The sequence below is a fragment of the Manis javanica genome, chromosome 7, assembly GCF_040802235.1.
Source record: "Manis javanica isolate MJ-LG chromosome 7, MJ_LKY, whole genome shotgun sequence".
In the NCBI taxonomy this organism is placed as follows: domain Eukaryota; kingdom Metazoa; phylum Chordata; class Mammalia; order Pholidota; family Manidae; genus Manis; species Manis javanica.
In genome coordinates this window covers 118,350,999-118,378,280 of record NC_133162.1, presented here as the reverse complement: position 1 = coordinate 118,378,280, position 27,282 = coordinate 118,350,999, and the positions used below count along the sequence as shown (strand labels likewise).

General features: G+C 41.0%; 1 protein-coding gene across 4 annotated transcripts in view; it reads right to left on the bottom strand.

Moving 5' to 3' along the window:
* LYPD6B (LY6/PLAUR domain containing 6B) overlaps nt 1–27,282 on the bottom strand; it is a 172,801-nt gene that overhangs the window by 22,827 nt on the left and 122,692 nt on the right. The gene's annotated exons all lie outside the window — the stretch shown is intronic.

The window sequence follows — 27,282 nt, the reverse complement described above, 5'->3', positions numbered from 1 at the left end:
AGATAAGAATACCCTTAAAAAATGAGTTGGGACAACTGGGTTGCTAGGAAAAAAATACAGTTGGATACATAGCTTATATTGTACATACACACACAGAGCCATAAAATTCCAAGAAAAATCTAAACACAAAACGGTATTAGATAATCTTAAGGAATTATTTGTATAATAATGATATAGAGGTTATGTTCTAAAAAGTCCTCACATGTTGATGTACATTGATGTACTGATAAAATAATACAATGTCTGGGGTTTACATTAAATATTCTCAAAATGGATGGAAGACTAGATAAAACAAGATTGGTGAAATATTCCTAATTGTTGAAGCTGTCAGAAGGATATTCAGGGTTTATATTTTGTTATCTAATTTGTATATGCTTACAATTTTCCATAATAAAATTTTTTTTAAGTACCAGAAAAGAATATGAGTGGCTTCACTGGAGTGGGGAAAGGCCTTTCTAACTATGACTCAAAACTCAACAAATATAAAATTAAAGTTTGATAAATTTAATTGTATTTAACAATAACTTCTGCATGACATTAAGATATATACATACATACATACATATATATATATATATATACACACACACACACACACACACACATACACTATAAACCAAGTCAAGAAACAAATATCAACATGGATAAAATATTTTCAATCCATGTCACAGATAAAACAATGGATAATATCACTAATATGGAAAAAACTACTAGAAATCAGTAAGAAAATTATCAGCAACCCAACAGAAATATCAGCAAAGAACATTGACATTTCAGAGAAAAGTAAACAAAATGGCCTTTAAACATGATGAAAGTTGAACATCTTTTTAAATAGGAGAAATGCAAATTAAAAATTTACTTTGTAACTTCCAGATTTTATCTTCTGAGGCTCTGAGATCCCAGATTTCAGGCTTATAAGTAGACAAGAAGAGGTAGCCTTGGAAGCCTCCCTCTTAGCCCCTTGCATGAAGCCTTATCAGTAAGAGGAGGCTATACCCCACTGCTAGGAGAGGACGCAAAGGTTCCTTGTAAAGGGGCAAGTCCATATAGTAAGGAGGTAAGTTCTTGCTATTCAGCTGAGTGGCATGCTAAATATTTTGCTATACTTTGGCCTATTCTCAGCATTTCAATTTCCTCACATGTAGAATCAAGGGGTAAAAGTTAGGGCTAACATTGGAAAAGTTACTAAACCTCCCTATGCCTCAGTTTCCTCATCATAAAAAGAAAATAAAAAAACAATGACCTCATGTGAATGAACTAATGTCTCAAGCACACAGAATACTATTTAGAAGACAGTACGAACTCAGTAAATATTATCTATCCACAAGTAGGTAACATCTCAAAGGGGAGAATGTTTGAAACTGTGGAACCAACTTTGTAGGGCTACCTCCCGAGAAGTTACAGAATACATTCTCTGTCATCATTTTCCTTAGACTAATTAACTGTGGTGCAAATGGAAATTTACTTTCGTAAGTTCAACTTTACTAGTGTTGAATGATTTACATGATCATGTAGCGAGGAGGTCCCAGACCTGCATTCCTTCCTTTAGAAAATTTGTATGCCTTCGTCCAAAGTCGGTATCTGTTTATCACATCTAGTCTGAGGAATGACTTCAGGCTAGGTTAGGTGGGGAATGTCAATTCCTTTCCCCAGTCTCTGTGCAAGAGCTTCAAACACCCGGAAATAGAGCAAATCACTGCACAGAGACAAGGGCAGAACCAACTAGATCACAGCTTTACAAGAATGTTAAGAAGAGACCCAAGGCAGGGCCTATTTAAAAAACGGGAGAACAGTAGTGCACATAGACTCTAGGATCTGCACCTCTGAGCCTGTATTTCCCAACACAAGAGGATGCTGTCATGATCTGGATGTCAATGGAAGAAAAGATGTTTATAATGAGTAGCTTAAATGGATGCTTGTCTCTCTCCTGTAGAGCCTTCTTAGCACTACCCAAACAGGAGAGCAAAAGTACTGGGAAGCTACACCCAGGAAGAGACCATCTAGAAAGTTACAAAAATGCTCCCTCAGATCATTTGCTTTTAGGGAAGAAAATGGAGTCAAACTGTCTGACAGAAAATGAAAAGATGAACATTTTCCTGGCTAAAAGCTTGAAAAAAATATACCTTTATGACACAAAATTTTCATCCAGTATTTCTTTCCTTATACACTCATTTCAAATGTATGTTTGAATTCATTTCATAAGATAACTTCATAAATTATTACTCTAAGTTCTCTAAATGGATTAAACACATTTATTCAATTACTCAATTGATATTTATGGAGTACCTATGTGCCAGGCATTGTGTGGTTCACTGCCATAGCTTCAGGGCCTAACACAAAGTCCCTGATCTTGGAGATCTGAGTTTCCAATGACTTGCTAAAGGTTTTCTCCCTGTGCCCTCATGCAGAATAACTTCTTTAAGCTAACACTTATTACAGGATTAACGGTGATTAGCGCAATTAATGCATTTAATTCTCACTACATCCCTGTAAGGTGGGTACTATTATCATCCCCACTTTACAGATGAGGAATCTGAAATTAAAAGAGGGGATAAGTAACTTACCCAAAGTTACAAAGCTAGTAAATCAAGTAGAATCTCAAGTCAGGTCCAATTCCAAACTTTCCCATTTTAATCCCTAAACTGCCTTCAAAACTTCTGAAGTATAGTTTGCTGTGATAGATATATTTGGTTTATAATAGTCTGTTCTGCATTTTCTTTGTTTGGTTTGCTGTGTTTCTCGTCTTCTGCTCAGCGCCTTTCTAGCATCTAGAAAATGATCATTTAAAAGCAGTTGCATCAAATCATGGGACCATGCCAAAGCAGGCTAAGAAACAACAGCCAATTGTACATAAATATTTAAATATATGTATTACACTCCATTCAGTGCATTATTCAGATTCTGGGTTTACACAAAAAGGTTTCTGGAACTCACCAGCTGCTTCCTTTTGTGATCTCAATGATTTTCACCCAAACAAGACTCAAAGGACCCATTTTCCAAATCAGATTCCTTACACTTTTACCTAGTCACTGATGTCATTTGCCTTTTCTGCCAACCCTAAACTGACTAGGGAGGAAAATCAATTTGAATTCTCTCTCCCTAACTGCTTCCTTTACTTTTACCCAAAACTTGCAATTTTTTTTCCCCCTAAAGCCCCCTAAGCAAAATCCATAGTTCAGTGAAGTGACTGTGATTAAGCAAATTATGAACCAGTTCAGGGAGTCACTCTAATTGCTCTAATCAGAGATATTTCCTGGCTGTGCTCCTGGGAGGCCTGGTCGGCCTAGAACACTCACTCCCTGTCCAGGGGCAGAAGGCAATCACTGCTGCTATTTTTCCAGGTTAATGTGATCTTGTTCAAATTTGGGGCTTCAGACCCTTGTTATTCCCCTCAGTGATTTAAGTGGCCCACTGAAAAAAATCTGGCCTGTAATCCCTGAATGCCCCAGAAGTCAGTGCAATGAGTCAGACCATGAGGTCAGATTCTTTGATGGGACGAAGCATGTGTGTGCAAATGGAGGTATCTGTCTCCCTCTCTTACTATACTGAAGCTCCTTGAAGGCAGTTACAGTCTTTCACCTTTAGCAATGGGCTTAGCACAGAGCAGGGGCCCAAATATTTGCTGAATATTGTGTAATGAAGAAAGAAAATGTGTAAGTCACATTTTCTTTTTTTTTAAGGTATCATTGATATACAATCTTATATTGGTTTCAAATATATATCACAGTGGTTTAAGGTATCCATGTTACTAAATCCTCACCACATCTAGTATAGTTACTATCTGTCAATATATAAAGATGTTACAGAATCACTGACTATATTCGCCATGCTGTACTATCCCTGTGACCACCTTGTGATTGAGAATTTTTGTGCTCCTTTATCCCCCTCACCCTCCACCACTCCCAATCTCTCCCCCATGGTAACCGCTAGTCACTTCTCAGTGTCTGTAAGTTTACTGCTATTTTATTCATTGTTTTGCTTTTATATTCCACAAATAAGTGAAATCATATGGTATTTGTCTTTCTCCATTTCATTGAGCCTTTGGATCTATCCATGTTGTTCCAAATAGCAGGATTTCTTTTTTTATGGCTGAATAATATTCCACTGTGTATATGTACCACATCTTCTTTATCCTTTCATCTGATGGGCACTTAGGTTGCTTCCATATCTTGGCTATTGTAAATAATGCAGCAGTAAACATAGGGGTGCATATTAGCTTCTCAAGTCAGGGATTTTGCTTTCTTTGGGTAAATTCCTAGAAGTGGAATTACTGGGTTGAATGGCATTTCTGTTTTTAGTTTTTTGAGGAACTTTCATACTGCTTTCCACAACAGTTATACCAATTTACAGTCCCACCAACAGTACAGAAGGGTTCCCTTTGCTCCACATCCTCACCACACTTGTTATTTCTTGCCTTTTGGACAGTGACCATTCTGACTGGTGTGAGGTGATAAACTCATTGTGGTTTTGATTTGCATTTCCCTGATGATTAGTGATATGGAGCATCTTTTCATGTGCCTGTTGACCATCTGTATTTCTTCTCTGGAGATATGTCTGTTCAGGTCATCCACCCATTTTTTAATAGGGTTATTTGTTTTTTGGGTGTTGAGGCATATGAGTTCTTTATATATTTTGGGTGTTAACCCCATATCAGGTAAATTGTTTACGAATATATTCTCCCATACTGTAGGTTGCCTTTTTGTTCTGCTGATGGTATCCTTTGCTGTACAGAAGATTTTTAGTTTGATGTAGTCCCACTTGTTCATTTCTGATTGTTTCCCTTGTCCAAGGAAATGTGTCCAGGAAAAAATTGCTCATACTTATTTATGTTCAACAGATTTTTGCCTATGTTTTCTTCTAAGAGTTTTATGGTTTCATCTTTCATTCAGCTCTTTGATCCATTTTGAGTTTACGTTTGGGTATAGAGTTAGACAGTGATCCAATTTCATTTTCTTGCCTGTAGCTGTCTAATTTTCCCAACACCAATTATTGAAGAGGCTGTCTTTTCTCCACTGTATATTCATGGTTCCTTTATAGTATATGTGTGTAGGTTTATATCTGCGCTCTCTATTCTGTTCCATTTATCTATGGGTCTGTTCTTATGCCAGTACCATACTGTTTTGATTACTGTGGCTTAGTAATATAGCTAAGTCAGGGTTCATAATACCCCCAGCTTTGTTCTTCTTTTTCATAACTGCTTTTGCTATTCAGGGTCTTTGGTGGTTCCATATGAATTTTAGGACTATTTGTTCTAGCTCTTGAAAAATGCTGTTGGTATTTCGATAGGGATTGCATTGAATTTGTAAGTTACTTTGGACAGAATGGCCATTTTTGACAATATTAATTCTTTCTATTCATCAGCAGGGACAGATTTCCATTTATTTGTGACTTTTTTAATTTCTCTCATGATTTTCTTATAGTTTTCAGAGTTCAGGTCTTCTACCTCCTTGGTTAGGTTTATTCATAGGTATTTTAGTCTTTTGATGCAATTGTAAATGGAATTGTTTTCCTGATTCTCTTTCTGCTAGTTCATTGTTATTATATAGGAATGCAACAGATTTCCATGTTTTAATTTTATATCCTACAACTTTGCTAAATCTAGTTATTAGTTCTAATAGTTTTTGGTGGATTCTTTAGGGCTTTCCATATACAATATCATGTCATCTGCAAGTCACATTTTCTTTTAAGGAGCACTTTATGCAACAATGGATTTAATAATAAGAAAAAAGTACTTGCACAGGGTATGTGGAAATTACATTCTACGCTTAAATGAGAATACTGCAAGGACATGGTTAGTGCTGAGGCATATTTTATAGCAAACATTATCTGAGTTCTCACCATTACTGTTAAAGGTTGCAAGTCTATATGAGAAAGAGAAAGAGATTGAGGTTAAGTACAGAACTATGAAACTGACACCGAATCAGGAGCAACCATCAGGAGAACAGTAGTAAGAGCAATAACCAACATTCTAGCAATCTTGATTTAGTTATGAAATCCTTCAAGGAATATTCAAGAACCTCAGGAATATAGTACTTTAATGAAGCCTACTTGGTTGGTTGTATAGTAAAATACTGCCACTGTTGCTTAAGCTATTAACTTTCTACACCTTTTAGCAAGTGTGGCTCAGGAAGGAGAGTTGAGAGAGCACTGTAGCAAGAATTCCTTTGGGTCTGGGTTCACTGGGCCCTGCAAGACAGAGCTAAGAAAACCTGGCAAAGTTTTTGGCCATGCTGCAGCATGGCAACACAATGTATTCCATGTGTTTGCTTTCCTTTTGCATGGGTAATTATGGTGAACACTGGATTAGAAGTGTCATGTTTTAGCATCATCAATCCAAAGTTATCCTTGGGGTTCTTCTTAGCTGAGAAAGTAGTAATCAAACTTTTTAATGAAAAATGCAGATACATTCACACACAGATATATATACACCTACCCACATGTGTGAATGCCTCATATTCATTTAATAAGTGGTCTAGGATACCTACTGTGCATTAGATGAGGAATTAGAAATAAAAATTTAAGACATGCTCCATGCACTGAAGTGACCTGAACATAGTGTGAAGGTGGTCTATATACAAACACAAAACATGTGGTAGTTGCTATAGGGACAATGGATTATGGAGTCTTGTTAATGCTACTACATTACTTTCTAAAATGCTAGTGATTTACTGTAGCTTGTGGTAGGTATGTAAGGAAGCGTATTATTGATGCAGAAACTATTTAGACAGGGAGGCTCCCAGAAATAAGCAAATCTGAGGGAAAATCTACATACATTTAGTTTGGCCATGCAGAGAAAATGTCTCAGGAAAAACTTCTTCTTTAAAAAAGAAGGAAACATGCTGGTGGAGACTTTCTGCAGATTATCACCAGAAAAAATGAATGGGTGCAGACAAGCCCTTAGGTTTGCAGCACTGATCATTTATCAGATTGAGGCTCTGTTTCTATATCCTAAACTAGGAATTGGGTGGTCTGGTAGTTTGAAGATTTTTCAGCAAACTTCATAGTTCCCACATCTCTATTCATGCTTCAGAAATTTCACCTTTCCAACAAAGTTCAATTCTTCCAGAAACATAAGCTACACTACATATATCAAGCTTGGACAGAGGAAAATAAGTCAAGTTTTACTGATCCCCAGCTTACTTATTTCAAATTAAATCTCCAGTGTGGTAAGAGGTAACTAGTGTTCTCTTGCCCCCGAAGGAGAGTTTATCACAACATGTTCAACTTATTTTCCTGGAGGCATTCTAGTAATCTTTAAAAATGGTATATTTCCCTATGATGCAAAATACAATAATGTTCACTTACATGAAGTATTTGCCATCTGCTTACTGAGGGGTTAAGGGCATTCCCTCTTACAATGGACATAACTTAATGCAAGAGCCTGTTTTCCAGGAACATCTTTGACTAGGCAAAACTTGGACACAAAGTCCAAGGAGAGCCAGCAAAAGGTCTCCTGCTATTTCAGACTGAAGTGGCCTCCTCAGCGAATCCCCATGTAGTTCTGATAGTCTTGGCAGCATCCTTGCTCACATTTTCCCCACTTGCTGTGAGCACCTGCAGAGGTTTTCAAAGCTACCTTGACCAGAGTCATTACAACTGGTCCTAGGACTGAATTCTACCTTGTGTGAACTTTCAAGAGTATTTCAACAAATGATTATTCACCCTGCTTCTAAGATCTTCCACATCCATTTTAAATCCTTAGGAGTTCAGGCTTGCTTTGGGAGAATGACAGAATTTCAAGGATTCTTCTGATAATTAAATGACCTCTAAGTTGGCGCATCAACAAATAGGTTCTGGGAAAATATCAGAGGCCCAAATTCTATTAAACAAATCCCTGTGAAGTACCTACTGCAGGGCCAGCACTGTGATAACCACTGAGGGGTTGCACTGGAGCTTCGATTTTATATGTAAGAAAAAGCTTTGACCTAAAGAACTGGCAAGATCAGATATCACACATGAAATTACTATAGTGAGTACAGGACAGATGATGATTAATCATTAAAACAAGCATTCTAGGACAGTAAGGGATAGTAACATCTTATAATATCCTACTTTTACTGAAGAGCAAAACCTGAAAAATGAAAAGGGCATAAAGTAGATAAAGTGCATTTACACACAATACTTCTTTTGGTTCTTACAACCACATGGTGAGGTAGGCAAGGGAGATACTGTACTATTAACCCCATTTTACAGATGAGGAGACTGAGATCCAAAGAGGCCAAGGGGCTTAGCCAAGGGCACCTTTGCAAGTAAGTGGCGGAATTCCAGGACAGTAGTCCTAGTGTTGTTTCATGTTCTGTAACTTTGGTACCACCCATGCTGCCTCCTTGCTAAGTACCATGGGTAGGAGAAGAAAGAATGTGGAAGGGATTAACGGGCAAACTGTAAATGACACTGACAGGCTACAGAAAGGATGTAGGGTCTTCATGGGGAAAGGAAGATAGAGAGATGGGCAAAGAGCATAACCACGGGCTTGAAGGCAGAGAATTGAGACTGGATATTAGAAGGAAATGAGAAATGGGTTTGACAGGAAAATTAAATAATCATGGGACTTTCACAAAGAGTCATGTGTTGAGTTTTGGTCTTTCGAACAATGAGACTATTTCTTCAAAGATACTGATGTGTCACTACAGAGATTAAGGATTTGATGTGGTGTTCATGTGGTAGAGGGGTGAGAGGGGTGGGGGGGGGTGAGTAAAACTTGTAGGATTGTCTGTCTCAGGAATTCAGGACTGTCAAAAGTAAAATTACCTGCATTTTCAGGCTTTGGTTTGGTGCGAGTTCCTGCATTCAGCCAGCATGTGAGCAGGCTGGACTGGAGTGACAGGCCTGCTGGAGTGACAACAGAGGGGTACTCTGGGCCCCTCACCACACTTAACTGAGAATAGGTCTGATTTCATAAAATTGCTTTTATTAGGATATTTCACAGAATTTCATTTGGGTAAAGGATTCCATAGCTTAAAATATCTGTTCCTGATCTAGCCTGACCCCAGAAAGACAAATACTGTATGCTATCACTTATATGTGGAATCTCAAAAATTTGCAATCATAGAACCACTGAATAGAGAGGGGTTGCCAAGGGTTGGAGGGTGGAGGAAATGGAGACATGCTGGTCAAAGGACACAAACTTTCAGTTATATGATAAATAAGTTCTGGGATCTAATGTACAGCATGATGACTATAGTAATTACTGTATACATGAGATTTGCCAAGAGAGAGCCAAAAGTAGGGAATAGGAAAATGGTAATATTGTAGTGTCTTTGTATGTTGACAGATGGCAACTGCAACTATGGTGAGCATTAAGTAATGTATGTAATTGTCAAATCACTATGTGGTACATCTGAAACCAATATAATACTATGTCAACTATACTTCAATTTAAATAAGCCTTGTTGGGTTAAAAAAAATTTTGTAAAGAGAATACATTTTAATTTTTTTCACCACCCCCACGAATACAAATGGTAACTATGGGAGGTGATGGGCGTTGTCAATCAGCTTGACTGTGGGAACCATCTGACAATGTATACGTTCATCACATCATCATGTCTTTGTCAGTTTTGCCTCAATAAAGCTATGGGTGTAGGAGGATTTGGGGCAACGAAGAACTCTGAGAACAACATTTCCTGGCCTTTGAAGCCACTGGGGCCAGGATTCCCTGCAGGCCCTTTACATGCTTGTGCAGGGCCAACTCCGGAGGGCCTCCTGCAGACAAAGAAAACTCAGAGGGCTTCTAATAAGAAAAGCATCTGATTCACACACTTACCCAGCTCATTCATATTTCAACGCCGGCATATTTCTTCCTTTCCTCACTTTCGTCTCCTTTTAGAGACTAAGACTAAGGCCAAAACCAAAACCAAAGGAACCCACCCACCACCAAGTGGTGGGTTTTTCCTTGAAAGTCTAAAAGAAAGGGATGTGCGCGCCTTGAGGATGATAGGAGGGGCTGCAGTCTGGAATTCTCACTGTTACCCAAGAATTACGAGCCAGAAGCAGAGCATCATTAAATCTGGCGGTGCGCCTGAGTGACAGCACGCTCCGTGGTACCTGCTCATGCGCTGCCCGCCGAATCAGGAGGCTGCGGGGGAGAAAGCCCAGCAGAGCCCACAGTAAATCTGTCTTTCTGTATTCCGATCATAAAAATGTATTCTCCTCACTTGTTCACACAGAGCCTACTGCCACCTTAACCATGTTTATCGAGACAAAGTGTCTTTGCCGAAGTGAGAGCATTTCTCTTCTTTGACAGCAAACGCTGATTAAATCTTCCCAGAGAAAAGTCAGGCAGACCAGAACCCACCTTCTTGCCAGCTTCAAAGGAACAGACTTTCTAATTCTGGGATTTCCTTTTCTCATTGTCAAGAAAAATAAATAATCACAAGTGAAAGGATTTTGTAGAAAATCTCTACAAAAAATGTAGCTGTTCCCATTTTTTAACTTAGGCTGAAAGATTTCTTACCAGTTGAATGTATTATCTAATCTCACTAAAAGAACCCTTAAAGTACCTATGCTACTGACTGTAAATTAGGAAACTGCTGTGACTACAGATGCTGTGCAAATCAGCAGGGCAAGATGAGCTTTCCCCTGGCAGGCCTGCACGGGGCCACTTCCGGATGGAGAATTCTGAGGGGATAGTGACTTTGCTTGCAATGACAGACACAGTCTCCAAAAGGGGCTGGAAGTTATGAACTGGTGACCTCCATATTCGGAATGCTCAGTTTAAAAAATAACAAATCAAAATGGCCTTTCCCACACTCACCAACACCACAGACAGAAATATATGCCAGTTAGAAACCTGGGGGAAAAAATTATGTCTGTGGCATATGTGCTGATCTGGGCAATAGAGTCTGTTTTTTTCATCATGCCTGTCAGAAATATAAACTCTCCTTAAAATAAGTTACACAGCTCTCTGTGCTTCCTAAGCAATTCAGCAACACGAAAGCCCCAGATTTTACAACAGGCAGACCTTGGAGAAAGGGTGGGTTTGATTCCAGACCACTGCAATAAAGGGTGATCAAGTGAGTCAAATGAGTTTTTTGGTTTCCCAGTGCATATGAAACTTATGTTTACACTGTGTGGTAGTCTGGGATCCTATATTAGTGGGCAAAAGCATTATGTCCAAAAAAGTAATACACATACCTCGATTTAAAATACTTTATTGCTACAAAATGCTTATCATCATCTGAGCTTGCAGGGAGTTATCATCTTTTGGCTGGTGGAAGTTCTTGCCTCAGTGTTGATGGCTGCTGGCGGATCAGGGTGGTGGGTGTGAAGGTTGGGATGCTGTGGCAATTTCTTAAAATACGACAACAATGAAGTTTGCCACACCAATTGACTCCTCCTGTCATGAATTATTTCTCTGTAGCAGGCAATGAATGCTGTTTGATTGCATTTGACCCGCAGAACTTCTTTCAAAATTTGAGTCAATCCTTTCAAACCCTGCCATGGCTTCATCAACTAAGTTTATGTGATATTCTAAATCCCTGGTTGTCATTTCAACAACCTTCACAGCATCTTCACCAGGACTAGGATCCATCTCAAGAAACCACTTTCTTTTCTCATTCAACAGAAACAACTCCTCATCTGTTCAAGTTTTATCATGAGATTGCAACAATTCAGTCACAACTTCAAACTCCAGTTCTAATTCTAGTTCTCTCGCTATTTACACCACATCTGCAGTTACTTTCCCCACTGAAGTCTTCAACCCCCCTCAAAGTCATCCATAAGGGTTGGAAACTACTTCCTCCAAACTCCTGTGAATGCTGGTATTTTGGCCTCTTTCCATGAATCCTGAGTGCTTTTAATGGCATATAGAATGGTGAGTCCTTTCCAGAAAGTTTTCAATTTATGTTGCTCAGGTCCATCAGAGGGATCACTATCTATGGCAGCTAGAGCCTTACAAATGCTATTTCTTCAATAGTAAAACTTGAAAGTTAAACTTGCTCCATGGGCTGCACAATGGATGTTGTGATAGCATGAAAACATGAATCTCCTTGTACATCTCCATCAGAGCTCCTGGATGACCAAGGGCACTGCTGATGTGCAGTAGTATTTTGAAATGACTCTTCTGAGCGGTAAGTCTCAACGGTGGGCATAAATTATTCAGTAAACCATGTTGTAAACAGATGTGCTGTCATCCAGGCTATGCTGTTCCATTTATAAAACATAGGCAAAGAAGACTTCACATGGTTCTTAAGGGCCCTAGGATTTTCAGAATGGTCAATGAGCACTGGCTTCAACTTAAGCCACATTACCCCAGCAGGAGAGTCAGCCTGTCCTTTACTTTAAAGCCAGGCATTGACTTCTCTCTAGTAACAAAAACCCTAGATGGCATCTTCTTCCAACAGAAAGCTGTTTCATCTACACTGAAAATCTGTTGTTTAGAGTACCCACCTTCAGTAAGTATCTTGGCTAGATCTTCTAGATAATTCGCTGCATCTCCCCCATCAGCACTTACTGCTTCATCTTGTACTTCTCTGTTGCAGAGATGGCGTCTTTCCTTACGTCTCATGAACCAACCTCTGCAACTTTGCTTCTGCAGCTTCCTCACCTCTCTCAGCCTTCACAGAAGTGAACAGCCTTAGGGCCTTGCTCTGGAATAGGCTCTGGCTTAAGGGAAGATCTATCCAGTCCAGTAAAAGTTCACTGTATCAGCAATAGGCTGTTGGCTTTCTTATCATTTAAGTGTTCACTGGAGCAGCACTTTAAATTTCCTCCAGGAACTTTTCCTTTGCAGTCACAACTTGGCTAACGTTGCTACAAGAGGCCTAGCTTTTGGCCTGTCTCTGCCAACTCTGTCTTTGGCATGTCTTTTGACATGCTGTCCTTGCTAAGCTTAATCATTCCGAGCTTTTCATTTAAAATGAAATATGTGCGATACTTCCTTCAGTTGAACACTTAAAGGTCATTGTATCATTGGGTTATTAATTGGCCTAATTTCAATATTGTGTCTCAGGGAATAGGGAGGCCCAAGGGGAGGCAGAAAGGCAGGGAAACAGCTGGCTGATGGAACAGACAGAACACACAACATTACTAAGTTCGTCATCTACAGGCATGGTTCAAGGCATCCCCAGATATTACAATAGTAACATCAGAGAAGACTGATTACAGATCACTGTAACAAATACAGTGAAAAATCTCAAATACTGCGAGAATTACCAAAATGTACCAAAGAAACATAAAGTGAGCAAATGCTGTTGGAAAAATGACACCCACAGACTTGCTTCACACAGGACTGTCACAAACCTCCAATTTGTAGAAACAAAAACCACAGTGTCTGCACAGTCAAGGGAAGTTCAGTGCCACAAGGCATGCCTGGAGTCACCGGTACTGTCAGCTAGCTGCCGAGAGTTGAGCTGGGTGGACGTGGTTGGAGAGGTAAAATATCTCATGTCTTTGAAAGTCATCTGCATAACTGAAGAGCTTTCTAATCCCTATCCAAGACCCGTAATTATGCCAAGAGAAATTGAGGCTCTCTGATCCCCATTCTGTTACCTGGATGCACACATTTCCCTTTTGACTAGGTACTTAGAGCCCATTGCCGTGGGAAAGGAGAGCTGGCCTCCTGGCATGTGGTTCTCTCTCTTGACAGCCACTGGTCAGCGGTTCTGAAATCACCAAGTGCAGCAGGAATGAACTTCCCTAGCCCCCAAACCTGGGTATTATAAATGAACTGATGAAGAAACAAGTCATCTCCCAGCCACTATAGTAGCCAGACATGGATAAAAACCGATAGACACTTTTTATCTTAAAATAATAATTTCCATCCCACCGAGCTCTAAAGGGTTGCCTTTCATCCAGTCAGGGGAGGTGTCAAGCGTGGTTTGTGCAAACTAGTCTGTCCTTTGACGGACTTACTGACAAGACCTACTGGTGAGAGGAGGAGCAGGGATTCACCATTTGTTGAGGAACAGAAGAATGTATACCAACCGACAGGCTTCCAGGACCTCATAAAACAGTTGTTTGTCTTAGAATATCATGTCTACAATGTGTTAGTATCAGGAAGAAGGCATTCAAGGTATTTCTCAAGTTTAAACGGGCACAAAATTTCAAAAGCAAGGAGCCAGCTGCCAGTGTCTGTCGGAAGTTTCTGGAGACACAGAGTTCTCAGACACACTCCACTCTGGGAACAAGGCACAGCTTCAGTCACTTTTGTTGTCTTTCATGGGCTAAAAGGACAGGATATCCAGGTAGCCCTGTTTTGTCTCATTTGAGGGGGTGGGAGAGAGTAATATGATAGAAAACTGAGTTAATTTGCACTGACCTCTGGATCACAGCAGTGACAAGATGCTGTCTTTATAATAGTTTACAGTTTCAATAAACCTCTGGCATTACTGGATGACAATAAAGGAAAGAACAATGAGTTGCTGTGTATATGTTACGTTCTATATAAAAAGGCTATGCTGAAAGGCTAATTACTTCTCACAGTAACATATTTAAATTCTAGCCCCCAGCGCAACACAAGTTACTTTCAAGATATACAGTATATCCTGGATTCAACTGGAGTCAGGGAAACCTTGTTGAGATCCTGAACTTACACTCTGATCATCATTACTAGGAACTGATTAACTTAAGCTTACCTTCTGAGAATTTCAGTTTCCTTATCTATAAATCAGGAGAGTAAAATTTAAATTTCCAGGCTGTGGTACAACGTCAATGATAAGAAACTGTGAGAGTTACACGAATTCACCATAAAGAGTGTTTCACAATGTCTGGCCTATAATATTAGTGCTCCATAAATGTTAATTCCTTTCAGTATTTTTCACGTTTGACTGTGGCAAAGAAACTCTTAGAGGAAGGAGCCAGGGCCAGGTAAGAAAGAAAGAAGAGGATGCCATTTGAGTTTTTCTGTTGTTGGTGGTGGCAGGTTTAGCTGAACCACTATCACTGTGTACCACCTACTGAAGTCACCTACTGAAGTCACTCACTGCAGAGAAGGCATAATAAAGTGCCTGAGAGGTGTGAGATTTGTTCACAAAGCATCAGCCATCTATCCCAAGCCCTTGCTGTGGACTTCCAAAATGTCTGCCCTCTAAGCCAAAAAAGCAATACATGAGCTCTTTCGTGGCCCCTGGTCATTTACATCCATCTTCCGTATAAAAAGCAACACTTCTGTATAAGAAGCAAACAAGGTGAAGGGGTGTGAGAGGCCAGAGGAAATGGCCAGATGGGAGAACAGCCAAGGTGCCCAATTAGAACAAACATCTCTTTCCTGCCTGGACACCAAAAACAGAATCCCAGCCAGCTTGAGAGTTACTATCTTAGCCAATTGGCTGCATATTTGATGGGAACAGAGGTCCAACAATGGAAAAATAAAAGCTTTTCTGCACCAACTGGGGAATGGTTGGAAATGTATTCAAAGATGACTGCCACTATGGTTTCCCAGGTGCACTTACCCCGTGCGGCACGGGTCAGCTTTACTCAGCTCACATGCCTGGGGGCTGTCCTCTACCTATCAGTGCTGCCAATTCCACCTGCAATCTACAAAACCAGGTTGTACATTTGAGTCTTCATTTCTCCACATGTAATCACTGAAATTCCACTTTTCATGCTCTAGAGAATGCAAACACAGATGATTGGAGCTACTTCAAATCTACCCAGACAGTTCAACACGGTATGAAAGCAGATGAGACATTTCAGAGTAAAGATGGCTGGGTGTCTTAGGCCATGGGGACCGTGGGTGTGTGATGGGGAAGATCTCTTTTTAGTCAAGCTGGTATTCATTTAAAGCAAAGGTGCTACCCTAATTTTAAAAGTCTATCTGATTTGCATCCTGTATGGCTGCATGTAACATCTTTTGGGGTCATAATGCACTGTCTTCTGTAGAATCTATGGGGCAGCTGTCACGCTAGAATGTAGGTGACTACCAAAAAGGTCTTGTCAACTGCCTGCAGTCACCTGATTAGCCTGAATTCATCACCAAAAATTAGACATAGTTTGGAAGCCTGTGAGTCTATGGTTAAGGAAAGGGTGGAAAAGTCAGTAGCTAACATGACCAAGCACTAGCCATGGCCTGGGAGTCTGGAGGTTGCAGTGGCAGACAGAGGGGCCTAGGCAGGCCAGGAGCTGGAATCCAGGCAAAGGCCACTTACTCCAGAATGGCTTTATTCCTTGCTTTGAATGCCCTTCCATCCTTTCTGAAACAAGTTTTCAACTCCTTATTCCACAAGGCCCAGCTCAGGTTTTATTTGTCCATGATCTCACCCCCAGGCAGCTGTCTGCTTCCTTGGATGTATCTTTACTAGGTGTTATTTACATACTGTGTTCATAAACTCCATCTTTCTTATACAACTAATATAACCACACACACATACACACCTGTGCACATACATGTATATTATCAACAGAGTGTCATCTCTCTCTTTCCTTCACCAGGACTATAAACTTTTATGTTGGCAGGAACCATGTCCTATGTCGACTAAACACTGAAAATTCACAAACCTCTCCTGAGTTTTAATAAATGAAGGTGCAAATCAGTAAGCAGTTGGTTTGTGGAAAAGTAGAAAAAAGTGATTAGTAAGGTCCAGGGTGGGCAAACTAAGGAAAAGCATAGAAAGCAAATCTCCCTTCCTTTGTGACATGGTTATCAGGCAATTAAGTCACTGACACTTCATACACAACCTGGATGTTGGCAAGGCAATACATAAAAAACTTCTATCCTGGTGGAAATGATGTCAAATTATGAGCTGTCAAATAATGTTTTTTAATAGATGAGCTCAACCCTAAATGTTCTTGTAGTATGCCGCAGAACTCTTTATTTATACTGTTTAACATTTTTATCAATTACTTGAATGAAGATGGGATGATTTCCTATGACACCTACTCAGGGCACAAAGCCAAGAAAGACAGCTTCTATGTTTCATAACAGAAATTAAGATCTAAAAAAACACTTGCTAGATTATAGCACCAAGCTGAAACCAACACAAGGCTAAAGTTATACCTTTGGGTTCAAGTGATCAACAGCATAGGCAAAGAATAACCAAGTCCTTGCTAGACAGAAATTAGTTTATATGAATTTTATAGTAATTAAAAACACCATGCCACTCATAAATATATATACAATTTTTACAGACATGATATATGACTATCATGTGGCTCACGATTCATATATAAATACACACACACACTCTATACAGTACTATTGCTTAAAGAAGCTAATGCACACTGCACCTCATTTTTTTACAATTTAAGTATAGTTGATCTGAGCCTCATCTTTAGATTACAACATCTGGATCAAGCCAAATCCCTCTTCACAAGTCTGACCACCTTTGGAATATAACATCTACTTCTAATTAGGAGGTTTACAGAACCAGATACCCAGGAGGGTGAGAGGTCTAAAAACCCTAGTCTTATTATAATATTTGAGAGAGCTGCACTTGTGTGCCCCGAGAAATCAAGACTTTGGTGGAGGGAGGGGGAAAATGAGAGTTAAACTTCGACTAATAACTTTTCCAATAGCTGGAAAAGAGAAAATTAGTTCAGAAGATGACTTCACAAAAGCTACAGGCGGACCCATTTGGGGTCATATTTTGAAATGTCCAACAAGGGACTGGCTGCCTGAAATCAATGAGCACCTGCCAGTGGAATTAACCAATTAGGGGATGGGTGAGCAACTCCCAGTGGGGATGCTGTCATGAATTTCTGCACTTGGTGATCAGAATCCTTAAAGGAAAGGACCCCAAAGTCTCTTTTAATTCCATGGTCTTCATTAGCGCTGACAGTGGAGGGACCTGAGAGGCAGGAGAGAGACAGCTCAAACCACTCAGATGTGCCCCTGAACTTGGCGCGGTTGCACGCTGCATCAACGCAGACCTGAAATTGCCCAGCTGAGAAGAGCCATGTCCTTACAAATCCATACATGTGGTCAAGTAGCTCTTGTGGCTCATGATGAATGATCTCAGTGAGTGTCCTGCTTTTCACACTTTCGTGTAAGGCATATGGAAAATGAGGCAGAAATGAGCAGAAAGGCAAAGAGGAGGAAAAATGAGCCTGTGAGCTGGAAAGCAGGAAGCTTGGGGTGAAGACTCCAGTTCAGCATGGAACGGGGTGAGCAATGCAGTGGCTTCTTACACAGAACATTGGTTTTTATTGCAGACCCTGGGAAAGAAACCACAGAGCTCATTTCAGTAGTATCTTTTTCTTAATGCAGTGCAACTACTTCTTCACCACCAAGGGTTCCAATGTTCTCATAGCACGAACTAGTGGAGAAGAGCATTGAAAAAAACTACTTTTTCTTATTCGAAAACCTTTCCTGCAATCCATGTGTTACTGCAAACATGTGGCCTGTCTTAGCACCCCTTTCCCCATCTTCTCCCCTGCCCCTGCCACATACAACAGAAATAGGAAGTGCCCCCACCCCCAAAAAAAATCAGACTGAAAAAAGCCTTCACATAAGGAAGGAGGAAAACAGAATTCCTATCCTAGAGTTATAAAAACTGAAAGGTACGGGGAATTTTATAGACCCAGAAAGTGATGAAATGAAGAGAAAGACATCAAGTCTACCCAAAGGGTGATAAAATATTTTATTTGTTTTTTGGTTGTGAAAAAGAAAATAAATCATTAAAATGACTGTCAGAATGCCTCAAGGATAAGGGCATCGAATAGGACTTGGCTATAAATGTTGTAGAAAGTAATAAAAGAGTTGGTTTTGTTTCCTTAGCATTTGTCTGGGCTGAGCCTTCCTATTTCAACACAGGAATCACAGGCAATGGCAAAGTCAATCCGCCACGGGGCATGCAGTATTGCCTTTCCATGCGGGCCCTGACCAAGAATCCCAGAGCAGCTGCTCCCCACCTGCATCCAGGTTTCCATCTACTACTGACCCTCCGGGATACGTTGTCAAGCTGCCGAGGCTGTGGGATCACATTCTGTTTTTATTTTCACAGTTACTAATTATTTCATATATACCTGCTTATAAAATATGGTTTTTCTGTTTGTTTATTCCTTATTTTTCTTAGTCCTAGAAATTCAAGATGCAGGACACAAGGTTCCTGCCCCAAGCAGCTCAGTCCACATCTAAAGGGCCGTGGATTAATTCTGATGTCGTTTAATGATGTATTTCAAGTACCTGAAGATAGAGAAAGGTGACAGAGTAGCTGCTATAAAAGCAACTGTTGATTTTATTTAAACCCAGGAGGGATTAGTTAAGAATCTGGGAAAGTGGTAGGATTTTCAACAAACCCCCAGACTTGTCTCTAGCATTTGGCCTTGCATATCTTTTGTTTTCTACATGTCAGGCTCTCCCGTGAACATATGATGGCTCAACTAAGTCTCAGAAGACAGCTCCCACTCAAAACTGAGGTTCTCTAGATCTGCAGTGAACATAAATATTAAAAACTTAGAAACGAGCTGAACTTTGGAATGACCTGCAACACACGTGCCAATTCTCTCTACAATTACCCGTGCATCCAAATTTGATCCAGGACAATTCAGTCCCATATTTGTCACCCATATCACACACAAAGTACCCAAGAATAGTACTGAGAACAGTGACATGAGAGGGGACAGGCAGTACTCATAACACAGGACCTCCAGCAGTCTCACGTAGTGCCCATCTATGACGGCACGTGTCTTCCTAAATGTCATGGGGCTCTCAGCCCATCACAAGGACAAAGCTTCAAAGGGCTTTACTAAGCTCCTCATAGAACGCTCAGTGGTCAATCAACAGCACTACTAAGGTACAGAAAAGGTACAGGTACAGGCCAAGAGCTGCCCCCAAATCACGATTTTCAGAGCCATATCTCTGTCCTTTAGATCAATACCAGGCAAGCTGGGGGGGTGGGAGGTCTGGTCACACAAATAATCATTCTACTTTGATCATGAATATCGTCACTTTTAACCATACTGGACAATACAATTTCTCAAATACACACATGGCTTAAAACTTGGACCTATAAAATATCTTTCCAGAACGAACCATGGCTCCATGTCTAAGGGACGTTTATATAATTCACATTTCTAAATAAGTACCTTGGCCCCACAGTCCACTGCCTGAAGATTCTCGTTCAGTTGGAACCAATATGAGCCAGCCTGCATGACTCAGGGGGAACGGTAATAATGAGGTGAGTAATCATTCTCTTGGAGTCACTAGTTAGGATAAAAGCAGTGTTCATTACCTGATAGGACAGGTTTCTCAGGCAGGCCAAAAACAGAACAAATAAATCAATGTCACTTTCCTCCCTAACATCATATTTAATGGTCTGCATTTCCGCTCACAATTCAAGGAAAGCTGTCCACAAAATTGTCCATTCAGTCTCTGGTGATAACAGGGATTGAGGAGACAGGGGAGAGATGGCAGGGAGGGCATTTGTTATCCTAAGGGGGGGAGAAAGTCCATGGCACACCATCTGGCTTTCTGTTCTTGGTCACTGCCTCAGTTATTTTCAAAATCCTTTATATAAAACTAACATAATGTCTTGTTCTAACAGGGCAGATACACAGTGTTGACAGGTGGGTCTCTAACATGGCAGCTCATTTTAAAGACTTAAAATTGAAAGCCTGTCCTTTTCAGAGTTATGAACTATCTCAGCAACAAATCCATGAACGCATTAGGGAGTCTCACTTCATAATTAACCTGAACCTCCTCCGCTACTTTCCACATTACACTACCCTATCCTTTTGGGGGAGATATGTTAAAACATTTTACTTGCAACTGGTACATTTCTGGAAAGCTAGTGCACAGTATAGTGAAAACAGACAACACCGATGTATTATCATCAAACTTGCTTAGAAACTAGATCTTAATAATTCCAACCACTAAAAAGAATGATAATTCTGTGACATGGCATATCATAATGGCAATCATATTACCATATGGAAATGTAGCAAATCAACATGTTGTATATGCTTTATACAATGTTATATGTCAAATACAATGCCAAAAAAATTTTTACAAATGAAATGCTACTAAGTTATAGAAAAAAACTGATTTAACAGACAGCAAGTAACTACCTATATTATTGTGTCATGTTAGAGTTCTGCTGGATAATAATGAAATCATGATGACTGTGGCAACAATCTGACCGAATATATTGTTGATAGAATATATTGTTGAGGCTTCAAAGTAAACTTATATAAAAGTATACACCTGATCAAAGTATACCTGAAGGGGAAGCACAAAAGAGAAAGAAGTCCCCTGTGATCAGAGCATATGTCCACACACTCATCGTCTGCACTGGGTGGTCAACAAGATCTGCCATTTCCGAGTAACCACCGGAGCCCTTTCTTTTTTCACACGAGTGTATATCTGAACAGCGGGGAGACCCGGCTAGTAAGAGCACAGGATTCAATGGTCACAGATTAAATATGGGAAGAGATCACGGTGAGAACAGAATTGTACATAGGCTTAGCATGTTTATACAGAGGAAGTTTCTATGTCTGTTCTAGGAACACTCTGAAGTAGAAATTTCTAGAGCTGCGTAAGATTAAATTCGATAAGTTTGAAATGCTGGGCTTTGGCTAGATTGCTGATAACAACCTTTCAAGAAAGAGCCACTGAGGATTATAAAACAATTGCTGAAGTGCCAGTGACTGGGTGAGAAGCTAATGGATGCATATGCAAATGTGTAGATGCGCATTCTAACCACTTAAAATGCTTTCCCTAGCTCAGCCTTCCTTGCCAAAAGCCAGCCGACAGCGAAGTTCTTTTTTTTTAAATTAATTCCCTTACTGTGTTTTTGTTAAGCAATCTTCTTCACTGCTAGGAAAGAAGGGAGGGGCTTACACAGACTTTCAGATATGGTCTTCCAATAACGCTGGTTATAAAACCAATGAAAGAGGGGAACAAGGAAACCCAGCCATCTTAGGCTAAGCTGAAATTGCACTGAATTCAAGGAAATGCCATTTCTGTGATGTCCTCTATGGGGACAAAGTGAGTAAACCTCCCCTTCCGGAGGCCTGAGGACTTGTGTGTACTTGTGGACCCCGTGGCGAACCAGTTTTTCTAAGCACACTAAATCACCCCACTCGCCACTGTCCCAGAAGGGCCAGCAGCCGCTCACCTACCTCCCCCGACCCACATCCCGCAGATGCTATCCCAGCTCGGCCAGTCCCCTTCAAGGGTAAAGTTCGCCAAAGCCAAGGGCAAACTAGTGCTAATCAACCAAGCCTGAGAAACAGAGGCGTGGGCCTCGGTGGCCCAGGCTGACCAACCAGGAGGGCATTGATGGGATCCAGGTCTGCTGGCCAGATCCACCCCAGGAAGCAATTACATTTATAGCCAGGAAAGAACAGCCGCAAGGCCGGGAAACAAAAGAGGCTTCCAGCTTCTTGTTCTCTTCTCTTCCTCACTCATCAGGAGGGCTGAGCTCTTCAGCTGCAACCGCAGCAGGGAAGCACTGTTTGGAAAATCTCTGCTGTAGAGACCTGCCTGTCAGGTTTGCATTTCTGTGCTAGGGGACGAACTGTCCCAACTGGTTTGAATAAGAAAAAAAAAGGAAGGAGGCATCCAAAAGGAAAAAGTACTTAAATCAGGACAGGATTATAAATTCTTCAGGATTAGCTGGAGGAAAGATTATAAAGGTAACAATTTCCATTAGTATGGGGAAGCATCCCTAAGATTTCTTGCTTTACAATCAAGAAATCTGGCCTTGAGGGCAGTTCCTGGTGTGGGAAGTTGAGAGACAGTGGAAGAGGAGGGACATCAGCACACGGGTCTCCCTTGTCCCTCCTCCATGTTCTGCCCTCTCTGGTGGCACTGTGTATGTCCAGGTTGCCTATCTCTCAGCTCAGAGTCTACCTGGGGGCCGTATTAGAGAAGACATGCAGGTTCTCAGTATGCAGGAATTGTGGCAGACACCTCCTAGCAATGAGAACAGACAGTAGTGCTAACCTGAGTCAACATAGGAAGATGAGGAAATCAGAAGCAGGTTAGTTGTGAAGTCAAGAGACAACAGGATTGGATAGAGAGAAGGTGCTAGATAGCTAGAATGACCACCCTTGAATCTTAGACTCATGGTCCCTCCCCCATTTTAGTGCTAAATGCAAGACCCATTACTAAGATATGGGTGCCATGAGCCACTTCATCTATGGCTGTGAGGGTGGCCTTATAAATGTCAGAGAAATTTGTCACTTTCTTTAGATAAACCACCTGGAGATTGGACTAAATTTAGTTCCACTATATAAAAGAGGTTGTGAACCCACCCTTTCTCTGGGATAGTAACCCTTAAAAATAAAGCTACATATACACAACATTATTTTCTTTGTTGCGGAGACTTTCTGATTACTTGAAGCCCAGAACAAGAGGCTATCTAAAAGGCTGAGATAGACATTATTAAATACACTCATTCTCCAAATGCTTCCCAAGCAAATGAGAGAGTGACACCATGCCATGACCACCACCATCACCTGATGCCCTCACACATACATGCCCAGGAGAATTACTCTCTCTATTCCATGGGGGTCTGAGTGTTTTTATTATCTCCAGTTAGGGTCTCCTGTAATGTGACTAGACCCAATTTTGAAGATATGGGTATACCCAGAAAGGCTTAGTGTAGCTAATTCTGCCCCTAGAAAAATTCCATTGTCCAAGAGAGACAACTCTGCTGTCAGGAAGATTTAGTTTCATTAACTTGAGAGGCATTTAGGGTTAATGCAGACTGCGAAGCCTGTCTGCCTGGGTGGAACCCCAGTTCCACCACCTAGTATCTTTATGACATTGGGGCAAGTTACTTGTCTTTATCTCAGTTTTCTCACCTACAAACAGGGATAAAAATAGTACGTCCCCTAAGATTTTGCAACAATCAAATGTGTTATGCAAAGGACTTAAAACAGTACTTGGCATATAGTAAGAATAGTATTACATACTGTTCCACCTTTATTATTAGATTCCTGGGTATGTTGCAGAAGACCTCTCTTCCTAGACTTCTCTCAGATGGCCTGACAACACTATCCCTACTCAAGATGGTTTAAAGGCAAAATAATTTTAAAATAACTTCAGATTGCTTTCATATCAAAGTTAAAAGCCTATGATAAATTTTAAATGGCCATGAACTCACTGTAGCTATTCCATTAGGATGCAGGGCCTATTTTCAACCCCCTCCCCTCTGGGTTGGCCCTATGACTTTCTCTGACCAATAAATAGACTGTGCAGCTTCGGCTCTTGCCCTCTTGCTGGACAGTTCTGTCATGTGCAGGATCCTGAGCTAGCCAACTGGGGGATCCGACTACAGGACAGAGGTGAGTTATCCCAGCTAGGGTCCCTAGCTCATCCACCTCCCAGGCACCAGCTGAGTATGATGGCATGAGTGACACCAGGTGAGACCAGTGAAGCCCAGCCTGAACTGCTGGCCCACAGAGTCATGAGAGTATAAGATGGGTGTTGTTTTAAGCTACTAAATTTGGGGCAATTTGTTATTGTGCAGGTGATAACTGATACAGAGCCCTGAACAATGAGGGCTTTATTATCCACAGCATTTCAAACACACACACATTAAACCAGGCCACCTGTCACTTGCCAGCAGGTTTATCAACCACCCTGTGGTGCTCTCAAGCTCTCATACCATCCACCTAGGACCAGTGAGGCCACCATGGCCACCACATAAACTTGGGAAAAGCTAAGACCAGTTAGTGATCAAATCCAGAGAGATGAAAGCAAGCTTTCTGTGCAAATGTAGGCACCAAATTAAGTGTTTGCAGAGTTGGGAGGGGAATGCAGGATTTTGTTCCTTTTAGCCTTTGATAGAATATAGGGCCAGAAATGACAAGATTTCACTTCCTTGGAAGTAGCTTTATACCCTGGGTGTTGGATATTATACAAGGGAGATGCCTTCAAGGCATGACCAAACCAATTCAAGGTCAGTAGTACCAGGTGAGAATCAGGGCAGGCCAATCAGGCCCAACAATGTAATCCCCACAGATATGTGGCTCCAAGAATGCAGGAAGCCCTGAACACCTTTTTTCTGCTGGTCACAGCAAGAGAATGATTATACTCTAAGCTTTGATTCTGCTGTGGCCTAAGCAGAACCCTATCTCATCAACAATACAGGGAGAAAAAAAACACCAAGTTCCAGAGATGAATGCTCTTTCATCCATAACATGGGGGAAGAATTCATAATCAACTGTAGGAAAATCACTCTGAAATGTAATGAGAGACTTTGGAAGCTTAAGCCCCTATTACAACAAAAGCCACCACATCCAAATTAAGCAATCTTACTCATTACTGATAAGTGGGGTCAGCTGTAATGTTAAAGTTCTTAGATGAAGACCCACAGCATTTGTTTGTGCATGTATCTGTTTGTTCACCTGGTATTTGTTGAGCACCTGTTTTGTACAATCTCTTTCTGTGGGTGTGCAGCCTTGGGGAGAAAGTTGGAGGGGCACAGAAGTGGGGATGGCAAAAACTATGTCAAAGTAGCTGAGATACTTCACCTTCCAAAAGCTCACAAGTCTGGTCATCTTGAAAAACAAGATTTATTGCTTAAAGCAGGAAACCCAGGTAACCCAGCTGAGCCCTACCAAAACGGCTACATCAACTGGCTATTCAGGTTATAGAGCACGAGGATTCAGAAAACTTGTGACTTCTTGGAATTACAGAACTAACTAGATGTACATGGCACATAGATGAAGATGCAAAAATGAAATAGTTTACCCATGGACCTGCAGCTAGATTCAATGCCAAGCAAATGCCAGCTACTTCCAATACCTGCAGGAGCCCTGCAGAACCCCCTAGTTGTTTATTCCAGGTGTTTACCATGTGGGGGCATACACCCCCACAATTCCAACCCAGTTGTCCGCACTCAGAAAATGCCTATCCAGTATGGTGAGAAGCTCTATGCTTGCCACATGAGAGCAACTCAAGGATACAGTCTTGCAGAACAGAGGGTCCTCTAACCATGCCCGCTAAACAGAGTGCCCAGCAGCCATTAAAACTGGCTTATGAGAGCAAAGGCGCAGGAAAATACTCACATTAAATATAAACTCAAAACTTATGTAGCAACTATGTGAACAAACTGCACACAAGTGGAAAAACAAGAGCAAAACACCCTAACATGTTCATGATTATAGAGCTGGCATATTTAAAAACTGGGTGGTTTTTATTCTTCATTCTTTCGCTGTTCTCTACAGGCCAAATATTCTTAAACAATCTTGTACTACTATATATGTTTGGATGTTTTGACTACCTCAATGGAGAAGAGACAAATGTCGGTGGTAGAAGGTGAAGATGGCAAAGGGCATGTGAGCATGCGAGGGTGGGTGGAAGCTGAGTGGAGCCCCGCTCTGAATACGTGCATGTGGGCGGGAACTGCAGCTCAGTCAGGCCCTGTTCGGTGCTGTTTGGTCACATCCCCTGTCTGCCACTTCTTGGTGTGGCTGGCTAGCACTGGGCAAGTTGGGTAAGTTGGGTAAGTTTCACAACCTCAGTTTCCACAACTGTATAAGGTGGATATTAACAGGACTTTCCTCATAGGAATGCTACGCAGATTAAGAGAAAATAATGCAAATAAAATGCTTAGTCTAGTGCTTGGTAGAAAGTGGGAGTCAATAAATGTTACCTATCATGATGCTGGTGATAGAGGTAGTTAATATTAGGGGTATTATTTTTTACTGCCATTGTTATATTATTATATCATGATTATCATGATTATGATGTTCCTAACACTGTGTTTAACACTGTTAACTAAGAAGGCATTAGATCTCCTTGTTTTGGAAGATAACCCAATGCTCTCCATACATCTCACTGCTGGACCATCACTTCTCTGATCTCCATAGTTTTGGGGCTTATTCATAGCAAACTCAAATTGAAGTAACAGCCCACATACCACCCAATATGCCCCAGGGAAAACAGTGGTAACAAGCAGATTCCTACCTGTTTTCTGGGGCCTTTTAGGGTAGTACAATGTTCACTCTTTAAAAAAGGCAAGGAGTAAAGTATCTTAGTAGATATTCCACAGAATTTTGCTTTGTACTTGAAACATATAATTATCATTACCAAGCACAGGAGCTAATAATTCAAGCTGCTCTTTAGACAGGAAACAGGAGGTAGCATGGCCCTGGCCCCATCAGCTCACAATCTCAGGCGGCCTCTTTGGATCTGCCTCCCTCACTCAGCAGGTGCAAGGTGGGAGGTCTGCTTGCAAGGCAAGGGGCCTCTGGGGCTGGGAGCTGACAGCCCAGCCAGGAAGAGATTGCTCAGCAGGCCAGGCTCAGGTCCCTGAAGCCTCAAGACATTCTTGGCCTGGGCAGCCTGACCTCAGAAAACCAGACCCCAGATTCAGTTTTTTCACTGGGAAAATGGAGATGAGGCCTAACAATTGAAACTGGTCAGCCTGTGTATTAAGCACCATACCTAAA